Below are 21,167 nucleotides of genomic sequence, written 5' to 3' on the forward strand. Positions count from 1 at the left end.
AAAAATAGGAAGGGTTTTAGCACTTGCTAAGCCACTGATTTGGCTTTGGAGATGTCGCTTTAACTTCTGCAAGCCTCAGTTTTCTTTTTTTTTTTTTTTTTTCTTTTTTTTCTTTTTTTTTTTTTATGATAGTCACAGAGAGAGAGAGAGGCAGAGACATAGGCAGAGGGAGAAGCAGGCTCCACGCACCGGGAGCCTGACGTGGGATTCGATCCCGGGTCTCCAGGATCGCGCCCTGGGCCAAAGGCAGGTGCTAAACCACTGCGCCACCCAGGGATCCCAAGCCTCAGTTTTCTTATCTGTAAACACACACACATACACACACACACACACACACACAAAACAATAGGGGAACCTAGGCACAGGGTTTGGTGGGAAGATTAAATGAGTTAAGGCATCAAAGGTGCTGGGAACGGTACTCACAGTAAGTGGCAAAGTGAGAACACTTAGTTTGGGAGTGTGTGTGCGGAAAGGGGGAGTAAAAAGCCTTCTGGAATAATGGAAATCTGAGCTAAGTCTTAAAATATGAAAAGGAACTAGTCAGTGGAAAAAGGAGGGATAAAAAAGATGGAAGAAGAGAAGGATGTTAAGGACAGGGAATGACATGAGCAAAAACAGGCAGGTGAGAAACAGGATAGTGAATTGGGGGAACCACAGACAGGAGGAGGCAGAGTGGAGATGAGTTTAGAAAGGTAAGCCGGGACCAGAATGGAGCCAGGTGGGGGGCTTAAAGTTATTGAGGCTAGTTTTCTGAGAGCTATTCAGGGGTCTTCAGAGGGGCAGGAGGAGAGAGGCTCCCTGTGGGGCAGTGTGAGGCCAGGAGACCTGTGAAGAGGCAGATGGTGACTTGAACCTCAGAGGCAGCCCTGGATGGAAAAAAAATGGGAGGATTTGAGAGGTAGAAATGACAGGACTTGGTGACGGATGGATTGAATGGGAGACACGAATGAGAACTTGATTTCCAACTTGGGTCCCCTTGCTGGTGCTCTTCTCTGAGATAGGGAGCAGGAAGGGTAACACATTTGAGGGGAAGCGGAATTCAGTTTTGAACATGCCTGTGACCACACCCCTGGACAGACCCTCAATAATTGGGGTCCTGCCATCCCACCTGGCAATTACTCTGTCCAGAAGATGGGAGAGGTATCATTAGCCACCACTGGCTGTCTGTTCCCTGGCTGCGGCTGGCTGGAGGTCTGGGTGGGGAGATTAGTGAGGGGGGCCTGCCACCACTGCGCTGGGCCTACTGAGTATTGTTTTGTGGCTCTGGGCTGCCAGGCAGTTTCTTTGGGCACAATCATGTGGCTTTCTTTTTTTTAAGATTTTATTTATTTGAGACAGAGAGACCACAATCGAGGAGATGGGTCAGAGGAAAAAGGAGAAGCAGACTCTCTGCTGAGCTGGGAGCCTGATGCGGGGCTTGATCTCAGGACCCTGAGATCATGACCTGAGCCGAAGGCAGATGCCCAACCCACTGAGCCACCCAGGAGCCCCTGGGCACAGTCATGTTACAGGAACTTGAGAATAGGGTTGTCAGGTCCCAGGATGGGACAGTTTTCTGTGCTCCTTACTGTCTTCATTTTATAGCTGAGGAAACTGAGATTCAGGAATTGAGTAGCAGAGCCAGGGAGTGAACCAAGGTCTGTGTGATGTCGTCCCACAGTACTGGCCACATCATCACTGGTGACATTTGCCCCAAGAGGGGCAAGGAAAGTACCAGAGCCATGGCTCCTTGGGGGAGAAATGTAATCTAAAGAGTAGTGGGGATCAGGGAAAGAGGCAGGGGAAGCTTCCTGGAGGTGGTACCATTTGTGTTGTCATAGAAGCATAATCTTGTTTTCTGTCTTCCAGGCCAGCAATCATTGGCAATCAGCCATTGCCTGCAGTGAGGGAGACCTTGTCTTCTGAGAGGCCTCTAGGCACAATGTGTCCACAGAACCCAAAAAGTTGCAGGCTGGAATTCTTGCAGGCATTTCAGGCCTGAAATGGGGGCACTTTTACCTGCCTCTGGCATCCATCAGCCCGGGCATCCCTTCTGTACTGGCACTCCAATGGCAGCTGGAAGCCCAGTGCCTACTCATTTTCATATCAGAGTTCAGCACAAGTTTATGTTCCGTTCCCAGGTTTTGTTTTACTTAAAAAAAAAAAAAAAAAAAGAGGCATCATGTGATGAAGTGATGGATTCTTTCTACGGGAGGACTGGCAAATACAAGAAAAACATCTTTCTGTGAATGATTCGGGAAAAGCTGTAAGACACAATAAATGTTGCCAACCTTCTTGTGTCACAGACCATGTGTTTCTCCCCAGGTGTCCAAATGGCTGAGATGGTAAGTAGGTAGCCAAATTCTTAGGAGCTAAGAAAGGGTCACTTTCAAACCAATGTTTAAGTAATATTTGCTTATTTTGGAAAATATATGCAAGTAAAAGGAAAAAATATATTTTATATTCTCATCCATTGAGAAGAAATAAATGCTACTAGCATTTATATATATATATTTTCCATTTCTGGACATATGTGGCTTTCTTTTACATGGTTAATATATTGTGTAGACAGTTTTGTATTTTGCTTTCTTACTCAACACATTGAAATGAACTATGCTGTATCATTTAATTTAATGATTGCATAATCTTCTATATGGAGTTATTTTATTTTACCAAACCCTAATTCTTTTTTTTTAATATTTTATTTATTTATTCATGAGAGACAGAGAGAGAGAGGCAGAGACACAGGCAGAGGGAGAAGCAGGCTCCTTGCAGGGAGCCCGACGCGGGACTCGATCCTGGGACTCCAGGATCATGCCCTGGACCAAAGGCAGGCGCCAAACTGCTGAGCCACCCAGGCGTCCCCAAACCCTAATTCTTATACATATAGATTTTCTTTCTTCTCTTTTTTCTTTTTCTTTTGCTATTATAAAAACTCTGTGATGAAAATCTTGGTGCCTAAATCTTTAAAAACAAACAAATATTTATTTAGGGGTTCCTGGGTGACTCAGTCAGTCGAGCATTTGCCTTCTGCTCAGGTCAGGATCCCCAGGTTCTGAGATTGAGCCCCACGTTGGGCTCCCTGCTCAATGGGGAGCCTGCTTCTCCTCTTCCCTACTCTCTCTCTCTCTCACTATCTCTCTCTCTCAAATGAATAAATCTTTAAAAAATTTTAAAAATAAAAAAACATTTATTTATTTGAGAGAGAGAGAGAGTGCAAGCAAATGGGGGAGGGACAGAAGGAGAGAGAATCCTGAAGCAGGCTCCCCACTGAGCCTGGAGCCCAACTTGGGGGTCTTGATCCCAGGACCCTGAGATCATGACCTGAGCTGAAATCAAGAGTTGGCTGCTCAACAGACTGAGCCACCTCTCACCACCTTGGTGCCTAAATCTTTGTCCGTATTTTGGATTTTTTTTTTTTTGCAAATATTTCTAGAAATGGAATTACTGGGTCAGAGGATCAAAATATTTTTGGAGATCTTGATCTGTATTTCCAGAATGCTTTCCAGAAAGAAAGGTTCCACCAGTTATATACCATCATCCTGATAGAACTGTTAACATTAAAAAAAAAAAAATTCTTGCTGGGACGCCTGGGTGGCTCAGTGTGGAGCATCTGCCTTCAGCTCAGGGCATGATCCCAGGGTCCCAGGATTGAGTCCCGTGTTGGGCTCCCTGCAAGGAGCCTGCTTCTCCCTCTGCCTGTGTCTCTGCCTCTCTCTCTCTGTCTCTCATGAATAAATAAGTAAGAGCTTAAAAATTTTTTTTGAAAGATCTTACTAATTTGATAAGTGGAATCTCATTTTTTTGGTGCTGAGTAGTTTCTTGGAGGCTAGAGCAACATGAGTCCACAAGGACAATGATTTGGTCCAGTCTGACTGGTAAATTCATCTACGGATCAGACTCTTTCACTAATTGGTAGGGTTTGGCTATAGTTGTGACCATCCATTGTTTTTACGTGCCTGGAATACTCTCTTCCTTTGGGTTGCAAGGTTTTTTTTCAGAGAACATCCCTCCTCCATTTTGATCCGTGTGGTTCAAATGGGCCTTCTCCTGCCCGCCCCCCCCACCCCCGCCCCAATTCCAGGGATGGGCATTGAGACCCTGGCCTGACCAATCATCGCAGTGGTTGGTTCCATGATGGGCATTTCCAGTCCCTTTGACTCACATGAGTATAACTTTGTCATCTGGCTTTGGAGTCAGAACTGGTTTTAAATCTGGGCTTTGCTCCTGACCAGGGGATTATTTGCCATTTTATATAGGGTGCCAGCAGAGAACTCATTGATAAAGTGATATTTGAACAGAGACCTACAAGAAGGGAGGAAGCACACCTTGCCTGTACTTGGGGGAAGGATGTTTCAGGCAGAGGGTAGAGCAAAAAGTAGGAGTATGTGGGACGTATTTAAAGACTAATAAGGAGGCCAGTGACTAAAACAATGAATATGCCCTCTCTGAGCCTCAGTTTCTCATCTAAAAAATGCCAATGATGATAGTACCTGTGTTTTAGAGTGGTTGTAATGAGTAAATGGGATAATGCTTAGCACAATTCCCAGGCCTTATTAGCTGTTGTTATTAAGATGACAACTAAGTCTTTAACCTTATTGGCCTTTTTTTTTTATAAATGACTTGTGCTTCTCCTTCCATCCCAGTTCACTTCCTGTAATTCATGCTCTTGTTAGCCCACTACCCTATGATCTGTCTGCTGCAGGTTGTTCATCAGTCATTAATGATTACCAGTACCTACCATATGCTACACTAGGTTATAGGGCTTTTTAAAAATATGCCTGTTGTTTCATGGGGGAGAGTATATCTGTACATTAATTGCCACCACAGAAAACAAAGCAGTCCCAAGAGACTAACTAACAAAGGGCTCTGGCGGTTCAGAGGTGAGCTTATAGAGGGCTTTTTGGAGGAGGTGGCATTTGGGCTGCTTCTTAAAGAAAGGTTTTTCATGGATGCAGATGAGGTGGAAAGGGCATTCCAGAGGAAGAAAAAGGTGTGAGCATGGGCACAGAGGCTGTCATATCCAAGTCACAGATGGGGATGGTGGGGCGGGGGGATTGCCTGGCATGGTACAAGCAGAGTGTGTTGGAAGGTAAGAAGTAGGGACAAAAGTTTGAAGGGGTTTGATTGTCAAGTTAGGGAATTTGGACTTACCCTGTCAATGATAGAGCCATTAAACTTGTTTAGGCAGGGAGTGATCTGGTCACAATTGTGTTTTGGAATGATCTGTCTGGCTGTAGAGGAGGAGAGTGTGGAGTCAGTAGGGACACAAGATCGTACCCAGGATCCAGTAAAGAGGCTGTCGCAGATGCCCTGGTGAGAACTGATGAGACTTTAGGAATGGAGATGGAGAAGGATGCTAGAGATGCAGGGAGAAACAGGATACTCTAACTGCCCTCTAAGGATCATCAGGGAACATATAGGAACTGCCCCAAAACGGCTACAATGAAATTGTGCTGTTAAAACTCTTCTGAAATTGGGCTTTGGGCAATTGAGGTCAGCTATTTTCATTCTCACCCCCACAGAAAGACCTTTCAGAAACAAGAGCTGGATAGGAGTAACATGTGTCTGCCCTGGACACCTTCCTGTTTTGGCATTTGATAATTGCACAAAACTTTGGCATCTTGGGGCACTCTGGCCGTCACCCCATCCTTCAGGGATTAACTTTCTGAACAGGGATTTCTCAAAGCGGCTTGAATTGAGAGATGGAGAAATGAGTTTTGGCCCTAGGAATGTCGGGCTTAACGCTCTATAAACTTGGAGCGGGTAATGCTATGATTTCCACATAAGCTTTTCAAAAGGCTATTTTGACTTTCAAAATGATCTATGTAGCTGAAGAAAGAAATCAAAGGTCATCCAAAATTCGATAATTTGGGGGAATCCTAGATCTGCTATCTTGCCAATTCCTTTAAATAAGGAAAGCCAATCCAGACCCTGGGCTTCAGGATTTATACTAGTTGGCCTAGCATCAGGAGGTTAGGGGGCTCTGGTCTTAAACATGGGTGACCACTCGGTGACCTCTTCCAGAGTTTTCCCATCTGCAGACAGCAAGGAGTCCTGTGGGCTGACTTTGGCGTAGAGGGAATTGGAGGGAGGGGATCCAGCAGATGATTATCATAATAACCCAGCTGAGCATTTTTCAGCTAGGAGCATTTTTACCCACATTAGCTAATTAACTGACAGCTTGTCCAAGTGGAGATGAGGGATGGTAGGAGACAGGGAGCTCATGCCTCATCACGCTTGCAGGGTCTGGAGGGGACTGATAACGTGACTATAATGCTAGGGCCAGAGTGTTTGGACAGGGGCTAATGGACAGGAGCTAATTCACAGGCTCTTGGGCCCATGTGCATGATGGTCAGCTGGTTTGCCCGAGACAGTGTGATAAATGCCCCATTCAGTCCAGGAGCAGTCACGGTCAGAGAGACCCAGTCAAACCCCGTTACTGATCTGATGACAAGTGCACGGGGTATTAGCTGCTTCATCACAGATGTCTTCTCTGGAGAACTGTCTGTGTCCAGGAAACTGAATGAGATTCTTCACGGTCAGAGATGTTGCATATGATTTTTTTTTTGTTTTTTTTAATAGGAAAATCTCACATCAGAACCCAGTCAGTAATAAATTCCTATTATTCACTATTTATCTTCTATTAGAAAAAACAGAAAGGACATGCACATTTACAGAAATGAGTGTTAGCACAGCACTATACTAAATCAGTGTAGGCATCTTATGATTTCATATTTTGAAATTCACTTTAAAAATTTTATGTAAGTAAAACCTACTGGATTTTTTTGTGTACATTTCCATGGTTTATTTATTTATTTATTTATTTATTTTTTATTTTATTTTATTTTTTTTTACATTTCCATGGTTTAGATCAAGAGTTAGCAAACTTAACCATAAAGATCTTGGTAGTAAATATTTTAGGCATTGTGGATATACAGTGCCTATCATAAATACTCTACTTTTGGAATGTCAGAACATCCTTATATAATAATGGTAAATAAATGACCATGACTTTATTTATGAACTCTGAAATTTATGTAATTTTCATGAACTATTCTTTTGATTTTCCCCTTCAATCATTAAAAAATTTAAAAACTATTTTTAACTTGTGGGTTGTGCAAAGACAGGTGGTGGGTTGAATTTAGCCCCTGGGCTATACTTTCTGACCTCTGGCTTAGACTGGGGTTTCTCAGTCTTGGCACTATTGACATTTGGGGCCAGATAATTCTTGGCTGTAGGGGCTGTCCTGTTGCATTGTAGCATGTTTAGCAGCATCCCTGGCCTCTACCCAAAGGTGCCAAGCATCCCCTCTCCCTCTGAGTTATGATAAGCAAAAATCTTTCTAGACACGCCAAATGTCTCCTCAGGACTAGAATTGCTCCCATTTAAGAATCACTGGTTTAAACAATTGTATACAGTCATTTGACCACCACCATAGTCAAGATACAGAACAGTTCTTGGAGGTGAGGGCAATATGGCTGTGACATCTCACCCCATTCATCATCAGGGTTCATGCAGCTGATCTGGCTGGCTATTCCCTTCCTCCCTCATGGCTCCATGTGTGTCCCTCCTGAAGCTGCTCGAATTCTGTCAAAGAGGATGACCTTCTCCCAATAGAGAAGGACAGATCTTTGGTCAAGAGTATACTAGCAGCTGCACTCCTCTGCTAAAACCTCCAAAAAGCTCTCAAGATACAGAATAGTTCTATTGTTCAAAAAATGTCTCTCTCGTACTACCGTTTTATAGTCAACACCTCCCTCCATCCCAGTTCCTGGTAGTCATTATTTTCTGTTCCTATAATTTTGTATTTTTCTGAACAACATATAAATGGAAATCATACAACAAGTCACCTTTCGAGTTTGGCTTCTTTTACCTAGCATAATGCATTTGACATTCATTCCTGTTGTTGGGTGTATCAGTAATTCCTTTTTATTGCTGAGTAGTATTCAATTATATGGATATACTACAATTGGTCCACTCACCGGTTAAAAGATATTTGCATTGTTTCCAGTTTTTTTTGATTATGGATTAAGCTGCTTTAAACATTAGTGTGCAGGTTTTTGTGTGAACATAAGTCTATTTTTCTTAGGTAAATACCTAAGAATGGAATTTGTGGATCATATGGTAATTGTATGTTTAATTTTATAGTAAACTACTAAGCTTTTCCAAAGTGGCTGTACCATTTTATGTTCCCACTGGCCATGGTTGAGAGTCTCATTTGCTCCACATTCTTATCAGCACTCAGTATTGTCAGGGTTTTGGTTTTTTTTTTAAAGCAATTCTAGGGGATCCCTGGGTGGCGCAGCGGTTTGGCGCCTGCCTTTGGCCCAGGGTGTGATCCTGGAGACCCAGGATTGAATGCACGGAGCCTGCTTCTCCCTCTGCCTCTCTCTCTCTCTCTCTCTCTCTGACCTCATAAATTAAAAAAAAATAAAGCCATTTTAATAGGTGTGTAGTGGTGGTTTTAATTTTCATTTCTCTAATGGTTAATGGTGTTGAGCATCATTATATGTGCTGTCTGTATATATTCTTTGGTGAAGTGTTCATATTTTGGCCCATTTTAAAAAAGGTTTTTTTGGAGATTTTATTTATTTATTCATGAGAGATACAGAGAGAGAGAGAGAGAGAGAGAGAGAGAGAGGCAGAGACACAGGCAGAGGGTGAAGCAGGCTCCATGCAGGGAGCCCAGTGTGGGACTTGATCCCAGGACTCTAGGATCATGCCCTGGGCCAAAGGCAGGCGCTCAACCACTGAGCCACCCAGGCGTCCCTGGCCCATTTTTTAATGAAGTGGTTTTTCTTATCACTAAATTCTTTATGTACTTTATGTACCTTAAATATAAGACCTTTATTGGTTAAGTGATTTCCCAATATTTTCTCTCAGTCCGTACATTTTCTTTCATTCTCTCTTTTTTTTTTGTATATTTTTTTATTGGAGTTTGATTTGCCAACAAACAGTATAACACCCAGTGGTCATCCCGTCAAGTGCTCCCCTCAGTGCCTGTCACCCAGTCATCCCGCCCACCTCCCCTCTTTTATTCTCTTAACAGAATCTTTTGCAAGCAGAACCTTTAAGTTTAGGAAGTCCAGTTTATAAATTTTTAATATTATGAATTATACTTAAACATTTTTATTTACCTATTTTTGAGAGAGAGAGAGAGAGCATGTGTGAACTGGAGGAGGGGTAGAGGAAGAGAGAGATAATCTCAAGCAGACTCCCTGTTGAGCACAGAGCCCCATAACCCTGGGATCATGCCCTGAGCCAAATTCAAGAGTCAGATGCTTAACCAACTGAGCCACCCAGGCACTCCTGTGGATTATATTTTTATGTCATTTTTGAGAAGTCTTTGCCTAACCCAGGGTCACAAAGATTTTCTCCTATGTTTTCTTCTAGAAATGTTATAGTTTTAAGTTTTACATTTATGTCTATGATCCATTATATAAGGTGTGAGGTATGTGTTAGGGTTCTTTATCTCTTTCTTTTCTTTTCTTTCTTTCTTTCTTTCTTTCTTTCTTTCTTTCTTTCTTTCTTTCTTTCTTTCTTCTTCTTTCATTCTTTCTTTTTGTGTGTGGACATCTAATTGTTCTTAGCCCCATTTGTTGAAAAGACTATCCTTTCTCCATCGAGCTGCCTTTGCACTTTTGTCGAAAATCAGTAAGCTTATATGTGTGAGACTATTTCTGGGACCACTATTCTGTTCCACTGATCTGTGTGTCAGTGCTAATTTTGCTAATAACATTTGTCTAATCTCACATTTTATTTATTTTAAAGATTTCACTCATTTATTTGAGAGAGAGAGAGAGAGAGAGAGAGAGAGCACGAGGAGGGAGGAGAGGGAGAAGCAGGCTCCCCACTGAGCAGGGAGCCCAACGAGGGGCTCGACCACTGGACCCCAGGATCTTGACCTGAGCTGAAGGCAGACGGTTAACCAGTTGAGCCCCCCAAGTGACCCTAATTTCACATTTAAAAAAATTTTTTATGTGTTTTTTTCTAATCTCACATTTTAAATAAAATTCCTAAAAGTGAATTCTTTGGGAATAATTATGTGTCTAATAAGTGTTCTGCCATGCTGAACACATCCAAAATTGTGAAGTAATTAAAATCCAAAGCTTACATTTTGGTGGAAATCTTGTAACAAAGTTGGAGGGTGGTAAGGTTGATGACTCAGACATTTGAGGGTGCTGAGAGAACACCGAAACACCCATGGCTTCAAGCAAATCCCATAGCGTCTCTAGGTCACAATTAAGAAGAAAGAGTGAAACTAAGTGCATTCAATAAACATTTATGGATCCGTGTTTGAGGTATTGGTTATATACAAATACAAACCATTCATCTGACTTCAAAGAATTTACTTTCTAGCTGGAGATGTACTCAATAATGACTGAGATGACTCAGTTGTAAGTCAAAAAAATGTAAGCAACATGATTTCAGGTTTTGGTAAGTGCTAGTAATCAATAAAAATAGGTACTGGGATAAAAGTTGATGTGGAGAGGGCTGCTTTGGCTAGTACCCTCATGGAGGGCCACTTTGAGGAGGTAACATTTGAGCTGAGACCTGAATGACAAGAAGTTATAGCGAAGAAGATCGGGGATAAAGAATATTCTACATAGAGGGCCCTAAGTCCTCTCTGATCCTGACAGGGGGAAGGCCAAAGATAATGATGCAAAAGAGTGAATGTGAGTAGGGCGATGGGTAAGATGATGAGGCAAAAGATAGATAGGGGACCTAAACAGTTAAGACTCCACTGTGCCTCCTCCTCACTTCCCGCTGTTCTGCCCCTCACACTCTACTCTCCAGGCATTCTGAACTTTTCTGTTCTCCAAAGAAGCTATTCTTTTCTTGACATTTGCATAGTCTGTCCCCTAAGTCAGCATGTAACCATTGGTTACTGGTGTAACCATTCTCTCCTTCCTTTGCATAATAGGATTTCCCTGAGTTTTAGCAGGGCGTATGGATAGAGCCTCCCACCTGACCTGGACTACTTGCCTACCTCTGGATTGTTACATGACAGAAAAATAAACTTCTGTCTTGTTTGATATGCCACATGTTGGCTTATAGCACCTTTGCTTCTACTCTTTTTCTCATCTACCTGGTGGACTTTTATTTATCCTTCGAGGCCAGGCCTTACGTACTGCTTTTCACATCCTCTCTAGGGAAAGTTAATTGTTTCTTCCTCTGTGACCTCATAGTACTCTGCAGGTACACCTATCATAGTATTCTATTTAGCCAATGAGCATGGACTAGGAGCCTAATGTAAGTCATGCACTGTGGTAAATAAGGAGTTTGTTGTCTAGAGAGAGAAACAGGCACATGATGGAATAATTGCAAAGTAGTGATAAGTACACTCTCTGTGAGGAGTGAGTCGTAGGGGAGCACAGATATCTCATTCTTCCTTCCTCTTTCACTCCCACATCCAATTCTAATGAGATGTCAGGGAGAGTAAGGCTGTATAACTCAGGTCTTGGGAAACTACTATAATGGGAAGGGGAGAGAGGAAGGCAGGTGGCATCAGCACAGCGGTTGTAAGTCACACCAGCCTCAAGAGGGCAGATTCTAACCCTGCCAGCAAAGGTGAACAACCAGGACAAAATGCATTGTCTCTCCTGGAGGCCAGAATGGGTTGCTGCTTTGGCCACTATTGGAGATGCAGTCCTTGGAGCTGCCAGCTGCTGGGAGTCATCTGCCACCAAAGCTGAAAATATGGTGGCAAGATGGCCAGCCTTTGGACTTATTCTCAAGGACTCAAGAGGCCCTGGAGAGGCTCTCAGAAATAGCTGAAAGATGTTTTTGAGGCGGGGTTAATTCCTTCTAAGTAGGCAAATGGGCACTCTTGCTAGCATAACTTGATATAAAAAGATTATTAAATAATATAATATAGTATCTTTTTGTACAGGCAAATGAACCTGAAGACATGTGGATTATGTTTTGGGGGTTCTATCTGGGATTTCTAAGTGTTATCTGTAAATCTGTGTATCTTTTATTTTATTGAAATTTATATCTACACCGTGGATTTATTACTACTAGAAATAAAACCCTAAACTAAAATGTTTAGGACAATGACCAAGATAACATTTGAAAATTGCATATGGAGGTAGATATAGACTTCTAGAAGCCTCTATGAATTGTAAGATTCAAAGGAATTGTGAAAAACCTGAAATTGAAGAGGCTGTGCAAACTTCTATTAGGTCCTTGAGCAGATAAAGAGGGCCCAGGTAGGTTCTTCAGGAAGGGTGAGAACACAGCTCTACTCAAATTTCCTAAAGATGTTAACTAGCCTGCAGTCTTAGGGAAATAACAGGGAACAGAGTTTCAGTTTTGGATACGGTTAGAAGTTCTGTAAGAAAAGAGCCCCAGCTGCCACCAGAATTCTTGGCCTAGTAAGTGGAGGCAGGTGAAAGGAAAGGCCATTCAATTCATACAGAGATTTACAAGGATCCAAAAGTTGAGAATATCTTTGAGGAAGGCCACTCCTGGCATGAGAGAAGTGTGTTCTTGGTTGGATACTCCACTGAGATGCTGTGAGTTGTGGATACCAGATGTGGAGAAGTGATAGCAGAGCCTCTGAGTGATGAAGGAAGTTTTCAAGGCTACCAAGGCTTCAGTGTCAGTTGGCTGAGTGTTGAATGTTCTGACCAAATTAGCAGTTTGGAGGGTTTAATATCTATCTATCCATCTACTTATGAGAGAGAGAGATTGAGAGAGAGAGAGAGAGAGAGAGAGAGAGAAAGGAGGGACCGAGGGAGAGGGGGAGAGAGAATCTTAAGCAGGCTCCTTACCCAGTATGGAGTCCAACTCAGGACTCGACAAAGGGCTGGACATGGGGCTTGATGTGAGGCTTGATCTTGTGACTCTGGGATCATGACCTGAGCTGAATTCAAGAGGCAGAGGCTTAACGAGTCACCTAGGCACCCCCGCAGTTCTTATAACCACAGGGTTGCTCAGATTCCCCCCCCCTGCCCCCGCTCTATCAGAGACTGTGAGAAAAGATACCTGCTTTTGAATTGAGGCTAGAGACACTTTTATAGAAGGCCAATGAAATAGAAGTGAAAGACCCAAACAGTATGAATCAGGTCCCCCATGTAACAGGCAAAGAGTAGAGTTGTCCCAGCGTAAGGCTTTAGAGAAAATTCCAGCTGCCAGACCCAGAGTGGTCTTTTTAGAGTATTTCCACTGCTGAAAGTAACATAAGAAAAGGAGGAGGGGAGACAGCTCAAGTCTTGGGGTAAAGGAAATTCAGTCAACTGAGGTGATTGTTAGATATCCAGCAAAGACTCCAATGACTATTATACCTGAGGACTTATTTTTTTAATTTAAAAGATTTTATTGATTTATTCATGAGAGACACACACAGAGAGAGGCAGAGACATAGGCAGAGGGAGGAGAAGCAGGTTCCATGCAGGGAGCCTGATGTGGGACTGATCCTGGAACCATGCCCTGAGTCAAGGGCAGATGCTCAACCACTGAGCCACCTGGGCGTCCCTATACCTGAAGACTTAAATGGGACAGATGAGAGCACCAATGATGGCCCTCCAGGGGGAAGGCCAGAAGCATGAAGATAGACACTTCTGAGCCTCTAAAAGGCAGAGCACTGAAGAAAGTGGCGGGTCAGAGGGCTCCTGACCAAGAAGAAATCCTGGCTAATATCCCTAAAGCTGAAGAGCGTCAGGGAAAGAGGAAGGGAAGTTGGGCCTGGAGTTTGAGCTATTTTCAATGCTCACAAGAGGAGGCCTTAGCCAGGCCTCCCAGAAAATCCTGTTTGTCTTATGGAGGCAGAATCCTAGAAAGAGGGGCAGCCAAGAAAAGCATCAAGTCCTCAATGCTGTTTAATGGTGGATTTACAAGTAGCAAGCCCCCACGCCTTTCCCCATAATAGAAATAGAATGGGTCAAATGTGGTTTTAGTACTGATTGTGGGGCTACAGATCTTGTGGAGCTGAGGGAAGAGGTGAAAAATCTGTAGTTATATGTTGGACCCTGGTAGTGTTCAGGAGAGGTAGGTACATTGGGAGAGAGCAGGTGTAGACTATTTAGAGTGTTTACCAGAAGTATGCAGGGACAGACATCTGGATGTTCTATCTTCATCTGGAAGTGGAAGCCACAGGAAAATCAAGGCAAGGAAAAACTAAAAATTCCCACCCTCTCTGCTTTCACTCTGGGTCTTCCACCTTAAAGCTTTAATTTGGGGGATTCCTCAAATTCAAAAGTGGAAAGAGAAGGTGTTATGGAAGGACAAAACCAGGAATAGTTTTCCTCTCAAAGAATGGGGAGAGACTGGGCTTAGGGTAAAAACATAAGCTTAAGGTTGGAAACCCAGGCCCTTTAGAAAACAGTGCAGGAAATTTATATTGTTTTGAGATGGATGATCTTTTAGATCACTCTGAAGAATTACTGACTAACTGCACCGTCTCTGGGTTTCATATCCCATAGATTCCCTTTTGTGATAGAGAAGAAAAAAAAATCAGGTAGGATCTGGTTTTGTGTGGATTTCCTGGCTCTGAATAGAGAGTCCAAAATAGTCCAGCACACTGTGTTCCTTATACAGGATGGCTTGGCCACTTCCTATGGAGTTGGTTGTTTCCAGCATTGGATGTCAGAGCAGGTATTATAAAATCTCTAGACTGCAGAGGACATTAACAGGTTGGATTTTATCTGTCTTGTGTGTAGGTCTACCAGTATGAAGGGATGGGAGTTTCAGGACCCCGTTACTGTTCAGGAGTGACTGGACAAAGTGATTGGTCATGTGAATTTATCTGGAAGTGTTTTATTTATTCATTTGTATATATTTATACAGTCATTATATACATACATAAATATTTATTTATTTATTTATTTATTTATTTATTTATTTATTTATTTATTTATTCTACAAAACCTTGGAAAATCAGAACAATGACTCTTCAAGAGTAGTGAAAGTGTTTTTTGTCAGCCCAGACTGTTGCTGAGAAACTGCCTCTTCCCAATTCATAATGTTTATGTAGCTTGGGAGCAGCTGACCCCCACACTCTGCCTCCAAGGATGCCACATGACCTAGGCCTCTCCAATTAGAACAGCCCATATCACTGGACTCAGTGATTGGTTCAGGGGTGAACATGTGACCCAGGTCAGGCCAATGAGACTCAACCCCCAGAATTTTTTGGCAATTGCGTGGAAAAACTTGCACTCTGCCGGATGGAGTTGCTAGACAGGTATGTTGCAGCCTGCAGCTGCTGGAGACTATCCTTTTTGCCACCTGAGGAAACGTTAGATGGAAGGAGAACTGAGAATGCATCTGGTTCCTGCTAACATTGTTTGAGCCCTTCTACTTAGCTGTGTGTCAAGTAAGACTAACCTTTTATTTAGCTTAAATGAATTTTCTGACATAACTAAAGGCACACTAATACAATGATGATACTAGACCATGTGGGAGATTTTACAACTTGAGTAATTTTATTCGATCTCAATAAAAGGTGATGACATGTAATATCACATGGGGGTAAACACAGGCCGTGAGAAGATATACATTGTTAACAACTATTCCCACCCTATCAAATATGGAAAACTAGAAATATTCATAATGTTTATGTTTATGAAAAACTCTTCCAGGGTTACACATCTTTTTTTTTTTTTTTTCTAACTTGACATTATCAAGACAGACCCAGAGCACTGATTCAGAAGTCAGCTTAAAATCCAGAAGGAAGTCAATTCCCTCATTTCTTTTACTCCTTTCTGGAGTTAATGGCCTTGGTAACCTTGGTGAATTACTTAGCTCCGGCTTGTCTTAGCAATTGCGCACCCGCACTGATAGCAATTTTGAGGGCATCAGAGTAGGTACTATGTTAGAAAAATGAAGAACAGGGAAAGTTTATTGTTTTTGTTAACTTTGCTTCCAGGGGTGCGTGGTTACTTTGTCCAATAGTGAGGTACAACACTATGAAAAAAAGAGTTCCTGGATCCAAAGAGGAAAATCACAGATAAAGAGCAGGTGTTTCAGGTACTAGACTACACCTTATATGCACCTTATATGCTATAGCACATGCTTATATGCTATTCACAGTGGTTGACTAATTGCTTCTGGTAACTGGCTGTTATGGGTCTGTGAGCATCCTGGTGATCTCTTTTCACTGGCTATACTCATAGGGCTCTGAGAACCAGGCTCTGAGACTGGTCTAGCAGGAAGCCTTAGATACCATGTTTATGGTGGCATTTGACTGTATGGTCCAGGGAAAATCGTTACTACCCTAACTGAATGTAGAGTTGAAGAGAGGAGTGATGAGCAGGGCCCAGGCCAAGTGTATGTATATGGGGATTGTCCCTAAAGAAAATGCTCTAAGCTTCCCAAGGGAGAGGACCAGAGCATCCTCCAAAGGAGATGGCTTCACGTCCTGATTAATGGGGCTATACAGAACATTTGACGTTTTTGGCTGCCGAGCATTTGAACACCCTTCCCATTTTGGAGGACTCCCAAATCAGATGGGAGGTAAGGCCCATAAACTCTAACATGTTGTTGAATGTGATGCCAGAGTAGCAGGAGTGAAGTAAAATGCTGTTTTAGGATTTGAGGCTGCCCATTAAACTCAAAATAGCTAATTGGAAATATAATATATGTAGCCTGAGAGAAGGAGAGTAAAGTCACAGTGATTGATCAAAATAATTTACCCCTGGGGGAGAACCTGTGACATAAGCTGCTTGGCCGTTTCTGGCCCACTTGATAAGCATTAAGGTTCTTGAGGAAGCCCTCTTGGGCACTACCCCAGGCCCCTCGGGGAAAGAGTGAGACATTTGGACAGTAGTTCAGAGGATAAAGGTAGTGGCCTTAATTAGTATCTAATTGGAGCTTGCTTAAACAAACAAAGAATTCATACAAGCAGACCCTATTAGACCTGGGAAACAGGGGCCCGAGACAGGGTAAAAAGGGACTGATCCTACCTCTCCTCGGAGGATGAGAAATCAGTCAAGGGAACTCATTCATCCAGAGCCCTCTGGCTTCCCTCTTCTTTTTTTTTTTTTTTAATTTTTATTTATTTATGATAGTCACACAGAGAGAGAGAGAGAGGCAGAGACACAGGCAGAGGGAGAAGCAGGCTCCATGCACCAGGAGCCTGACGTGGGATTTGATCCTGGGTCTCCAGGATCGCGCCCAGGGCCAAAGGCAGGCGCCAAACTGCTGCGCCACCCAGGGATCCCCTGGCTTCCCTCTTCTTAATCATACTCTTGGAATTCTTGTTTCCAAGATCTGTATTGGGCTTTTTCCATGAATCTGTTCTTCTAAGGACAGAAAGGAATGTCAGTGTCAGTAGTATCTTTAGACCAAAGGGGTGGTCAAGGGATAGCTGTTTGTGGATGGGTGGAAGACGCTTGGACACACACATAAGGACCGTCTTCCCAGTGCAGGATGAAACCAGGGATGGGAAGAGATGGGAATCCATTCTCCTCCAGCCACCATGTTCTGTCAGAACTCTAAGGACCCGAGAATTCTGAATTTGAACCTAGTCTTCTGGATTTAAATGAAGGTTTATTTGTTAAGATAAGGGGATTTAATATATTTTATTTAATTATTTGTTAACTTGATTTAAAACTTTCAAGTATTTTGGCATATTGTATGCGAGCCTCCATTTACATTCTTGCTCTGGGCCCTGCAAGTGTTACAGGTGAGCCTGACCTTAGAACAGGTACAGATCTGGGTGTTAGGGGGCTACAGACTCAAAAGATTGACTATTGCTTGTGTCCTTTCCATTTCTCATCCCTACTTTCAGAGCATTTCCTTCACCCTTCTTCAGCTTTCTGAACACTGGTTTCCTTTGAACTTAGCTCTCATAAGAGACAGTGGCCACAGTCAGCTCCAGAGATTCTATGCTACAGGTACAGACTTCTGGAGAGACCAACCCTTGTTTGAGGTACTATTTCCAAATATTTGTGAAAGAAACTTTGACTCAGCCCATTAACTATGGAAAGGTGCAAGGTCATGTGCAAATTGGGAAGAGGAATATCATGGTGAACCGAGCAGAGGTATTAAAATGTGTCCACTACGATGAGGCAATTGGCCAACTAGCCTGAGTCATTGATCCACTCAAGCCCTTAGGTATTAACCCATAAGCAGGGCTCTTGGGGCTAGTTGATCCACCCACTGAAGTCCTGGCAGTGAATGAATCACCTGCAGAAGCAGAGGAGAATATTACCAGTAAAGGGAAAGATTCTCAACCAGAAAGGTTGTAATCTCATTTTGCAGTGAGCTGTTGTTTAGGGTGGGGATGTACTAGTCACCTAACCATTCATCAAGTGTGGCCTTTTCTATCTCCTAAACATCTCTCAGAGCTACACAGGACTCTCCACCTTTTGCCTACATTGTTTCAACAGTGTTTTATTTGTCTTTTTTTTTTTTTTTTTTTAGATTTTATTTATTCATGAGAGACACAGAGAGAGAGGTAGAGACATAGGCAGAGGGAGAAGCAGGCTCCATGCAGGAAGTCGGATGTGGGACTCAATCCCAGGACCTGCCTTTGGGATCATGCCCTGAGCCAAAGGCAGACACTCAACCGCTGAGCCACCCAGGCGTCCTTGTCTTCAAATGTATTTAGAGTCATCCCCTTTAATTTACTCTGTAATCTGTGATGATTCTCAAGTGCAAATATGACCATGCTGTTCCTCTGCTTAGTTCTTTAATGCCCTGCCCCCTTTCTCCCTTGCTTTGAGCATCAAGCATACATTCCTTATTTTGGTTTACCAGCCTCTTCATGCTTACTGTGCAACTTCATCCTCACTGTCTTCTATCTTCTTCAATTTAGACCAGCTGCACAATTTTCAGTGCCTCCAAGAGACATATGCTCTCCCATGGGCCTTGGCACATGCTGTTCTCCCCGTGGGTCCATATTTCTGGCCCTGTCACCTAACTCAAGCTTAAATATGATGATTTTGAGCTGTTTGGGGGGCATCCAGTAGGCATTTGGGTAGACAGGAGATGGACTAGGAATGGTGCTTTAGGATGCTAAGGAGGGTGGCATCAGAGGTCAGCTTTCTACTGGAGGAAAGACACGTCTCTTCAGAGAGGAGGAAGCAAGGATGGGTCCAGTTTATAGGGTCTGAAGGGGAAATAAAAGGTGGATGGATGGAAGAGGCTTATACACATACACAAGGACTCTCTTCACCGTGCAGGATGAAACCAGGGATGGGAAGAGATGGGAATTATGCTTGTTGGTCTCTGTGATGTAAAAGGCCAGCTCACATTTACTTATCTGATGATGGAGGGGAGTCATTCGAGATGAGGAGTGAAGGTTTGGAATGTCAGAGGAAGCAGATCCAGGATAATTAAAAGGAATCCAGTTATTTATTTTTTTTAATAAATTAATTTTTTATTGGTGTTCAATTTACCAACATACAGAATAACACCCAGTGCTCATCCCATCAAGTGCCCCCCCTCAGTGCCCGTCACCCATTCACCCCCACCCCCCGCCCTCCTCCCCTAGGAATCCAGTTATGACCAGAGATCAGTCCAGAGTGAGATTGGCAAATTTGGTTTTTTTTTACTTAAGCATAGCTGCCTGAGTATAAAAGCAGATGGAGGACTCTTGTTTTGGTCTGGGATTTGGTTTCAGCAGGATGACTTTTTTTTGAAGGACAGGAGGGAGACAGTTGAAGGAACTGGGAAAAAATGGTTACAAAGATCCACCTTGGGGGATCCCTGGGTGGCGCAGTGGTTTAGCGCCTGCCTTTGGCCCAGGGCACGATCCTGGAGACCAGGGATCAAGTCCCGCATCGGGGTCCCTGCATGGAGCCTGCTTCTCCGTCTGCCTGTGTCTCTGCTTCTCTCTCTCTCTCTCTCTCTCTCTCTCTGTGTGTCTATCATGAATAAATAAATAAAATCTTAAAAAAAAAAAAAGATCCACCTTGGGGTTAGGTCTGTGGTTTCTAGTCCTGGAACTAGTCTGACAAAATTTCATCAGTTTGAGCACCATATTTAGTTTAAGGTGACTTATAGTCATCTTGGGAAGGAACTGCCTTTATTTTGAAATTATATTCTATTTCTTTTTTTTTTAATTATTTATTTATTTATTTTACAGAGAGAGATTGGATGTTCAGGGTGGGGAGAGCAAAGGGAGAGGGAGAGAGAATCTCAAGCAGATTCACCGCTGAGCATGAAGCCGGACACAGGGCTTGATTTCATAACCTTGAGAACATGACCTGAGCCAAAACCAAGAGTCAGACACTTAACTGACTATGCCACCCAAGCACTCCACTATAATTGAATTTTTAAAGACATCTTAATACCAAGAAATAAAGAGAATAGGACACCTAGGTGGTGCAGTTGGTTAAGTGTCTGACTCTTGGTTTTGCCTCAGGTCATGATCTCAGTGTCTAGGCCCTGATCTCTGCACTCAGTGCAGAATCTGCCTGAAATTCTCTCTCCTCCCCACCGCTCCTGCTTGTGCTCTCTCTCTCTCTAAAATAAATTAGCAAATCTAAAAAAAAATTAAATTATGGTGTGTGTATTAGTTTCCTAGGGCAGCCATAATGAATTACCACAAACTGGGTGGCTTAAAGCAATAGATATTCTCTCATAGTTTTGGAAGCCAGAAGTCCAAAATCAAAAGGTTAGCAGGATTGTTTTTTTCTGGAGATTCTGAAGGGAGAATGTGTTCTATGCTTCCCTCCTAATTTTTGGTGGTTGTAGGTAATTTGGGTGTTCCTTGGCTTATAGATGCATCACTCCAATCTCTGCCTCTGTCTTTAAATTGACTTCCCCTCTGTGTCTTAAATCTCCCTCTGCCTTTCTTTATAAGGACACCTGCCCTAAATCCAGGATGATCTCATCTCAAAATCTTATATCTGCAAAGACCCTTTTTTTTGTGAATAAGGTCACATTCAGAGCTTCTGAAGGGTTAGGATTTGTAGATGTCATTTTTAAAAAAGGAGTTTATTTATTTATTTTAGAGAGAGCAAGCAGTGATGGGGGCTGAAGGGGCAGAGGGGGAGGGAGAGGGATAAGATGACTCTGTTCTGAGTGCAGAGCCCCACCTGGGGATGTACTCAGGGCTGATCTCACAACCCTGAGATTATGACCCTAAGATCATGACCTGAGCCAAAATCAGAGTTGGACGTTCAGCTGACTGAGCCACCCTGGCACCCCGGTATATATAATTTTTGGAGGCCACTATTCAACTCACTACAGAGATATTAGATGGTAAACATTTTCCCCCAGTGTCGATGCTTGGG

The 21,167-nt window shown here is 43.0% G+C and overlaps 1 protein-coding gene and 1 long non-coding RNA gene across 5 annotated transcripts in view; one reads left to right on the top strand and one right to left on the bottom strand.

Annotated features, from left to right (window-relative positions):
- Nucleotides 1–286: 286 nt before the first annotated feature.
- Nucleotides 287–11,223, bottom strand: LOC140602615 (uncharacterized). Of its 3 annotated transcripts, none has more exons than XR_012005533.1 (3): nucleotides 10,973–11,223; nucleotides 10,097–10,213; nucleotides 287–866 (listed from the first exon to the last, which is right to left on the bottom strand). It is a non-coding gene; the product is annotated as an uncharacterized lncRNA (long non-coding RNA). The 3 variants fall into 3 exon arrangements; XR_012005531.1 differs by having other exon boundaries at nucleotides 287–2,131; nucleotides 10,973–11,217; XR_012005532.1 differs by lacking the exon at nucleotides 287–866 and adding an exon at nucleotides 5,132–5,213 and having other exon boundaries at nucleotides 10,973–11,219.
- The window catches only part of PIK3R3 (phosphoinositide-3-kinase regulatory subunit 3), a 139,357-nt gene continuing 129,392 nt past the window's right edge, over nucleotides 11,203–21,167 (top strand). The window contains exons 1-3 of one of the 2 annotated variants that reach the window (XM_072772350.1): nucleotides 11,203–11,235; nucleotides 15,851–15,951; nucleotides 17,714–17,854. The gene's annotated coding sequence lies outside the window, so the exon portion shown is untranslated. Of the gene's footprint in view, nucleotides 11,236–15,850; nucleotides 15,952–17,713; nucleotides 17,855–21,167 lie in introns of those variants that run through there. The other variant, XM_072772352.1, reaches the window with a different exon arrangement.

This window comes from Canis lupus, chromosome 13 (genome assembly GCF_048164855.1).
Source record: "Canis lupus baileyi chromosome 13, mCanLup2.hap1, whole genome shotgun sequence".
Lineage (NCBI taxonomy): Eukaryota > Metazoa > Chordata > Mammalia > Carnivora > Canidae > Canis > Canis lupus.